Below are 8,997 nucleotides of genomic sequence, written 5' to 3'. Positions count from 1 at the left end.
CTAGTCTGTTTCCCTCTCCATTCCATACTTAAGGATGCCAATCACACCTACCAGCTCACATTTCCTGAAGCAGTATGTTTATCCATAAATATACAACACTCTCTCTGAGTTGCTTATCTCCCAGTGCCCCATATCCTCTAGATTAAATCCATTTTAAAGCCCCATTTCTTATCCCCAGAATCAACCTCTTACCCCATGGGAGTGATTTTTAATGAGAAACTTGCACTTGTTGATTTAGACCTCCCCTTTCATTCCCTCCATTTCATTCCCTCCCATTTACCATCTTTTCTATTCTCCCACATCCTCTTCTGCAAAATTCTAGCTATTATCGTGCCTTTGCTGTTCACTCATATTCACAATGATACACTTCACTCCCTCTATGCTCTACCTCCCTCCTCCTGAAAGATGAAAATTTCCACTCTGCAATTTTATTTCACAAAATACATTGGTTTATGTGGATAGGATTTATTTGGTGCACTTCTCTGTCAATTTTGCTTACCTCTTGTATAGTTTTTCATCTCTTGATAACTCCTGATTGTTTCCTCTTTATCTTGAAAGTCAGCCTTTCATTTTTCTCTTTAAAAAAAAATTACTTCTAGAAATGGAGTAATTTATTTCCATATTCATTATTTCTTTGGTAATTTGAGTTTGTTTTTTTCTCTCAATGTTGTTTAATAATTGAAAACCTCAACAATTCAAAAATAGATACAGAAATTCTAGCTTAGAACTCATACTCTTAATCTGCCATATCAATTGCTCATGCAAACTTCTCCCTCTGAGTTTTACTATAAATCTTCTCCACTGGCACTCCAAACTTCTTACACCAAGTGACATTAATTCTGGGATCTAAGTAGTTGAGTTTGAAGGTACCCAGGACAGTCTGCTTGTTTTCTTCTTTGTCTGTGGCTTGGGTACGCAACTTCATGTGTTGTACTTCTAACTTGGCCAGCAGTTTTTCTTCTTGTCCACATTTCTCTTGGACTTTACATCCTTTATCACTTTGGCATCAGCTTTTGTTCTCTAGCTCCTCTTTTGCCAACACTAGCTGTTCCTTTTTAGCATCAGTTTTTGTCTGGAGATTTTGCATGAACTTCTCAAAAGTCTTAGGAGTTGCCCCCTGATTTGCATAAAATGGCTACTGCTCAGTTTTTCTCAGTCGTGGGACAAAATTTTAGCTGCTATGTTGTCTTCAGCATTGGTCAGTGTTTCCAGTTGTTCCTGCGTGTGATGAATGCATTATAAATCCTGAACACCTTGGCTGTCAATCCATGCATCAGATCCTGAAGATATTTGTTCAAGGTTGATGTATTAAGTCTATCAAACACGTCATCTCCTAGGTTCTTGTTCTCCATGAAGAGCTGCAAATTCTTAAATACTGGCTTTTCAACAGGCACTTTGTTGTAGTATCAGATAAAAAACTTTTGCAAGACGTCAAATTCAATAGCGTGTTCCTGCCCTTTCAACTCAAGGTGTAACTGTAGGTGTTCAACACAAAGAGAGCAGCAGTCAACAGTTTCTGTTACCTCTTCTTTCTCATTACCACCTCTCAGGGCCAGCTTATTAATGAAAGAAAAGAGCTACAGCTCTGTTGCTTTTTCGTTTCTCTTGATTTCCAATCAAAATGGTACTGAAAAAGGACTTTGTCTACTATCCCCTTCAGGTATTATCCCCTTCAGGTATATATCCTATTTAATATTTCTGCCAGTCCTTCTCCCCTTTAAACTTTGAGCTGGGGTTCAGCATGATGTGTTTAATGTAATTCTGGATGTTCTCAGGCCATGATGCTAGCCAAGTGATTGTGTTTTCAAAGTGTACTTCTTTTGATTTGTGACCTGGAGGTGGTTCTGGTATTTTCGAGTTCCTGCTGCAGTTTATAATTACATTTTCTGGCATTATTAATTTCTTCAACATCCCAATTTTTGGATGGTCCCTACAACAATGAAACAACCCCAATGACTCAGTCTTGAAATTAACCATTTTGTCTCTGTAGCCATCTAATATACGGTAGCCAAACTCTTCCTGAAGTCTTTCTGCCTCTTCTTTTAGCTTCTGTTTATCCTCTTCAGGCAAAGTTTTTCAGGTTTCGTTTTTGTCAATAAAGTATTTGTGTATCTCTGTGAAGTCACTCTTGTCCAGGTACTTGATTATCTTTTTCTCTTCCACTGTCATTTCCTTACACCAGTCACTGAAGAAGTTATTTTGAAAAACTTCCTTTGTTGTTTATTCATGACCCAACATTTTCCCATAAAAGGGAGGAATCTCTTCAGTTGCTAAACTCAACTCCATAGCTTTTCCATCATAAAAGGAGTGAACTTCATCTGAAAATGATTCACATAAGGGTGCAAAGTATGACCCCTTATGTTCCAATTGTTTCCATTTCACACCATCTTCACTTTTTTCCTCTTGCCACCTGGATCTTGCAGATCCCTCCCTTCTCTATGCTGACCCCAGTCAGAAGTACTGTGTTCTCCAGGCATTCAGGAGATAACTAGACTTGGTATCATAGCACATGCTAGGGGCTATTTATATATATGCTTATTTAACCAGAGGCCAAGTGGGAAATAGTAATTTGTGTTTTGTAGCATCTTCTGATTCTGTTGTTTACAAGTTGATATTCTGCTTGTATCTGGTCTTATTTTATTTTTGCAGGAATATCTCAAAATCTATTTTTGAGGTTGACTGTTCATCTTTCAAAATTGTTGATTAGGTGCTAGTGTACAGTGTTTGATATTTTAGATAACATTTTGAGCTCCTTTGCTTTTTGAAACATATTATTTCATGCCTGTCATAGTTTCTAGTGAGTGTGGAGTATTTTGTGTTATTCAAATTTTCTTTCTTTTATATTTGAAAGCCTTTCTTCTGCCTGACTAAAGAATTTGCTGTTATTGGAGTTGTTAAATTTGATCACTATGTATCTTGGAGTCTGAAGAATATGGGGGTGTTGTTGTTGTTGTTGTGTGTGCGTGCGTGTGCGTGTGCGTGAAAGTGTATTTTCTTGGAGCGTATCTATGCATTCCTTGAATGAGTGCTTTGGGGTTTTTTGCATTTAGAACTTCTAGTCAATTTTCTTGTATCTTTCTTGCATTGTGGTGTTCAGATTTTTCATATGTCATACTCTTGTAGGAAAATGATTGTCCTTAAATTATTTTTGTGCATTCTATCTTTGAGGCCAATGGATTTGATCTGTATAGAAATAATTTTAATATTACTTTTTGCTTCTCTTCTACCAGATTTCTCTCCAATTCAATATTTTTGTATTACAAATCTGTTGTTCTTTTTTTTTGCTTCTTTAGAGAAACTTACCTGTCCTTAAATTCTTTTTTTTTCTGCAAATTTCTAATTGTTTCTGTTTTGAAAGCCATAAATTCTAACCTTTCTTCCTTTTGAATTTTTTCTTATATAAATTTCATTTTCCTTTGCAGCCCTTCTCTAATTTCCTTTTCTTGCTTTATACTCCCTTAGGATTAGAAAGAATTATCTGCTTTATCAGGCCTTGGTCCACCTTTCTTCATGTCATAATTCTAAAGAGCTATGTACTCTTTTAGAAGGTTTAATACTTATCCATTCTCCTAGTTTTAGCATCTTTTCTGCTGATTTATCTCCTTGTGGTTTAGATTTTTAATTGAATTTGATTTCTCTGGAAATCTTTGGTGTTTCAGGCATTTTATCCCTCTATTTTTCTGTCACTTGATTTCTCACTCCTCTCTCGTTGATAGTGGCTACCGACCCAGGAGCTAGACTGCAAAGCTGCCTCATCTTCTCACCTTGGCACATTTATGTTCCTTATGTCTTAGTCTCTGACTTAAGTAGCATCTGGGGGGCAGAAGTTGATTTTCAGTCTCTTCTCTTTGAAACCTGGTGCAGCCACTCACATTGGCCTCCTACCTCTGTTCCTTCCTTGGCTTTCATATTTTTCTTCTGTTTCTGGGCTAAACCAGCATTTTCTACTTTTTTAAAAGTTTCGTTGAGAATGGGAAGAGAGTTCCTCTAGTCTTGGACATTCGTAACCTAGCAGTCACTCAAAATATAAGACAACTGTATTTTCTCCACTATCCTGATGGGATAGCTGAGCATAATCAGTATTTGCTTTGGGGTTGGAGCCAGGGAATGTAGTGAAATGTACCTGCACTCTCTAAAACAGGAAAGTAGTTTCTATGTAGGACACAGGCACAAACCAAGGGTCAGTTCATAAATCATTGATGAAAGCCTGGAGACTGGTTAGTGAAGAGTGTTGAGTATAATGATAATCATTCTCTGGTGTTAATTCAGTTGCAGTTGTTCTAAACCTGGAACAGGTCTCCTTTTTAGGGGAAAGGGATTTGAGAATTAGTAGGAATCATATAAAAGACCTTAGTCTACTATGTTTTGATCATGTGACTTGAAATTCAATTATTCTTAAATTATTTCTTCTTGACCTGTTTTCCAAGTCAGTTGTTTTTAGTATTAAGATCACATTCTAACTTTTCCACCTTTTGACTTTGTGCTAATATTTCTTTTTTCATTCAGTCATTGAATTCTGTTTGTCTAGTTTATTTTTTCCCATAAGGTCTACTTTTTGCACCATCATTTCCCCCTTTGGATCTAAGTTATTGATTATTCTTCCAATTTTCCCCCAAAGACCTCTAATCTTATTTTTTAATCTCTTGCTTAATTACTTCTCTCAGAATCCTTGTGGCAAAAATCATTTGCCCCCTCCCTCTGAAGCTTTACTTGTATTTTTGTAGAGTTATTCTCCTCTTTGGAGTTTCTCTCTGAGGAATATTTTAACCAATAGCATTTCTTCTTTGAGCTGGGAATGTTCTCTTTGTTCACATCTCTAGACTTAATTTTTTGTGCCTACTCTAGGTGAGCATCCTTGATTGGAATAATGAGAACCTCCCTGGTCATATTCCATCTTCAATCTAAATGTTACTGCCCTATAAGGATGGTGGCTGGAATCAAGTCCTACTCTCTGCCATATTACATGGCTTCTGCCTCCCCCTGGTGACAACATGAGAACAGGCCTTGGCATTATCTCTGCCATCTTCTCCTTCAGTAATCATCAACAATCCCACCCTCTGCTGATGTGGGAACAGGACCTGACCAAACATGTTGTTCTCAATAGGCTGTCCTGGTATTGTCCTGGTCTCTTACTCCTTGAACATGCCCTCAAGCAAAATTTGGTCCCATCTTTTATGATGGAAGGTCCAAAGGACATGCGTATGTGCATGTGCATGCATATATGTAATACCTGATTCCATGTTTCTGTACATTCACCTACTGAGGTCTGGTTCTGTCCCCTGCTGCACCTCTTACAGGTTGGGGAAAATCTCCAACTAATTGCATTTCCCTCCCTACCAGCCTCTTCTACCTGAGTTAGGGCAAGCTTTGGAGCCTCCCAGGAGTCTTCCTTCTAAACACTAAAAGGTTTCTGACGATTTTATGCTACATTTCATTGGATGGAGGAACTCCTTCCTCTAAAGGTAATTTCTTTTCATTTTACTAGTCATCATTTATTCTAATGCCCTTTAAAAAAAATTTTCACCTATGTTTTTTGTTTTTATATCACCTTATTTCTAAATATTTACTATAATTTATTCAGTTATTTTCTAACCAATTCAGATTCCCATTCTTTGCCATCTCAAAAAGACCTATAATATATATATATAGTGTGTGTGTATAACATATGTATATGTGTGTAAACATACATATACACATGTATATATGTGTATATACACATATTTACATATATATGTACATATATATGCGTGTGTGTGTGTGTGTGTGTGTGTGTATTCTCTTCCCCAGTGTTTGGTAGATCATATACAAAGTGGCTTTGAATGGTTCCATTTGCAAATAATGTGGTGGGAAAGAGAATTTCCTACAAGCCCAAAAACCTTTGAAATTAATTGAGAAACTAAAATCTTTCTATTTTACATTGCAAATGAATGAAGTAACAAATATAGTTAAATATGTTACTTGAATTTCAAGCATCACAGTCTTTGAGTATGCAGGAATCACAGTAGATATAATATAATCCCTTTATTTTGCTAATAAGAAAATTGAGGCAAAGAGAGACCTTGACCTACAGGTCACACAGGTAAGTCATTAGCAGAGGTGGAATTTGAAACCAGATCTTTTAACATGAACTGTCACTGTTATGTCAAGAGAAATTTTCAATGCAATGTATAGGGCCTTTTTTTAAAATGATATGATTTAAGGGAATTATATTGGACTTTTCACTGATAGATCACCAGTACCTTGATACAGGTCTATAGGCACTAGTTTAAAATGTGTCCCCTCATGTAATTTCAACACAATAATCTTATATGGAGAGATAAGAGTGGGGAGCTATATATTGATTTTTCAAGTTGTTTCAAGAGCTCTCAACTTTTTTTTTAATCTATTGAAATGAAGACTTTTGCAAAATTGTGTGACGGAGCACAGTGACTTTATTATAATACTGTAAAGCACACTGGCTTTCTCAGGTCAAAGTAGTTTGAGGGATATTTGAGCCTACAGAAGAAATTGGCATTTTTCTTAGTGACATAAATAGAGATGAAATAAATGCATTTCATAACAATAATTTCATAATAAAGTTGAATATTTGGTAAATGTTTTTGAAAATCCAAGTCCTTTGAATCAACTCAAAGTTCTTAAATTTTTACTATGATCTAGAAAGATAAAGTGGAGGCATTTATGAAAAGGTTAGGTCTGTGGATAATAAGTTTATAAAATTATATTTTGTTACTCAATTAAAAAATAACTGGTTTGTTGATCAAATAGAAGAAAGTAGGTTATTTATCAACTTCTTGAAAAGTCTACAGGTACAATTCTTATCTCATTTTAAAGATGTAGCAGTTTCTAAACAGACTAGATAAGGAGCCCATCTCTCATAGACAAATAGGATATATTTAGTCTTATCTATAATAGTATTTTAAATAAGCATTTGAAACTGAAAATTTTTGTATTTTTTGGCTATACGAAATAGAGTTCTCCGGCTGATTAAGCAAAGAGACATATTTTATCACTATTTAATATCTTAACAGTGTTTCTGTTATAGCTACTTCGAATACCAATTTTGAGTATTGATTGAAAATAAATTATGAATAACTGTTAGCAATGACACATTTTTTTAAAAATTATAGACCAAAAATAAGTCTACCCATCACAATAATAATATTATACTATAATATTATATTTTATGTTACAAATATTAAAATTGTAAAGAATTTTTATCAATAATAGATGTGTATGTATATTATTTTGTTATATGCCAAAGATTTATATTATAATAAATTATTAATTTTATTTTAATAAAATGCAAAGTAAGAAAATTAATTGCATAGTTTACATTATGAAAAGAAGGGTAAATAATGAGGTTTTTTATAAAAAAAAAAGGAAGGCTTACTACATAAAATTTGGAAACCACTGGCATAACACACTCACTTACTGGGGGTATAACACACACATTTAGATGAGTAACATGCAAATGAATGAATAACAGATGTTTTTCATTTTCTCCAGTATAGTAATGAAGGGGAAAGTGCTTGGGGCAAAATGTACTTGAGATTTTCCTGATAAATCCTTTGATATGGTTAATAATCCCAGAATGCAATCAGAGTTCATGTGCCTTCATTGTAATACATTGGCAAAATGTATTTTGAAAAGAACTCTGCAAGAGAAGTAGGTTTTGGAGATCCTTTGGTCTTTGTTGACACCTCACAAATCATATTTTCTAGGTATCAAAGCTAGTTACTTTGCATGTGGGACCAGAAGTTTTCATTCAAAAAGCTCAGCAATGTTGGCTTTGAAAAGAAACCACAGATTGTTGCAGATATTTATCTCACCGCATTTTGTTATAATTATGATTTTCATTGATATTTTGGGATCTAATGATGACAAAGTAGTCTTTCAACTTATGTGGCTAAGTAATTCTTTCTCCATTTTTTAGGCAGAGAAACAGGTAAAGTGGGATTGAATAATTTACTAAAGAATACATACTAGCAAAGGTACCAAGCCTGACAGTTGTCAGTCTAGGCCTAGATCTCCCCCTAGTGTGTTGGGGAAAGAGAATGGAAAGAGGAGTGAGAAATGGAGAGGGAGAGAGACAGAGACAGAGAGAGAGAGAGAGAACAGGGAAGAAAGGAGGAAAGAGACTATCAGGTTACAATTTATAGAAAGAAAACAATTCTAATTCATTATTTTGAAGGCAAGCAGGGATTCCCAAATGATAGATCATTTAAAAACCATCTAAGATAATTTTTCCATTAAAAGAAATACGTATTTCTTTAGGGAAAAAAATCCCAAGACAGTGTAACTATCAAAGTAGCTCTCTTTTGTGCAAAGCTCTGATAAATGAGTCACATCTTCTTTGGTTTTAACTGAAACTTAAGGATCCAGATGTTCTGGAATGCTGTGAGGTCTCCCAGAGTAAATGGTGTTGATACTTTCACCATCAGAAGGTCATAAAACTGATTGATTGTAAATGCAGCTTTCATTTGTTTGCAGCTTACATTTTTGGGTTCTGGGTAATTAACACATTAACCATCTCTCAAAGTGAGGTCTTACAGGTGCCCTGACAGAATTTTTCATGAGGAAAACCAAGTAAAGGAGGATAGCACAGAGCCTTAGCAAAACAATCACTGCCTAGTACACATAAATTTTCTGGGGAGAAAATGCTGACTATTAAATGCTTGGCTACTTGCTAATATGTACTTGGTGTAATAAGCTTAGAAGTGTATTAAACTCTCTCCTTCATTTATTTTTTCTAATGCAAGGTAGTGTGCGAAAAATCCAGGACACTTAAGAAATGTGCGGGAGAGTTTCTCTTTCTGAAACCTGGAGCTGCTGGAATCTTTCAAGATTCCTTCCCCTTCCCACAGACCAAAAAAAGAAGATAAAGATCACCCTTGCTTGTGGTAACTGGTACTTAGTTCCTTTTAGTTACACTTAAAATAAACTCTCAGTCTGGCAAAGATTTTGCTTCTCCTACCAACCAGGCACTAGCAAAATCAG

The 8,997-nt window shown here is 35.3% G+C and overlaps 1 pseudogene; it reads right to left on the bottom strand.

The window, feature by feature from the left end:
• Nucleotides 1-721: 721 nt before the first annotated feature.
• Nucleotides 722-2,427, bottom strand: LOC140525568 (DNA topoisomerase I, mitochondrial-like; annotated as a pseudogene).
• Between the last annotated feature and the right edge of the window lie 6,570 nt (nucleotides 2,428-8,997).

This window comes from Notamacropus eugenii, chromosome 1 (genome assembly GCF_028372415.1).
Source record: "Notamacropus eugenii isolate mMacEug1 chromosome 1, mMacEug1.pri_v2, whole genome shotgun sequence".
Classification (NCBI taxonomy): domain Eukaryota; kingdom Metazoa; phylum Chordata; class Mammalia; order Diprotodontia; family Macropodidae; genus Notamacropus; species Notamacropus eugenii.
This window is presented reverse-complemented; position numbering and strand designations above follow the sequence as displayed.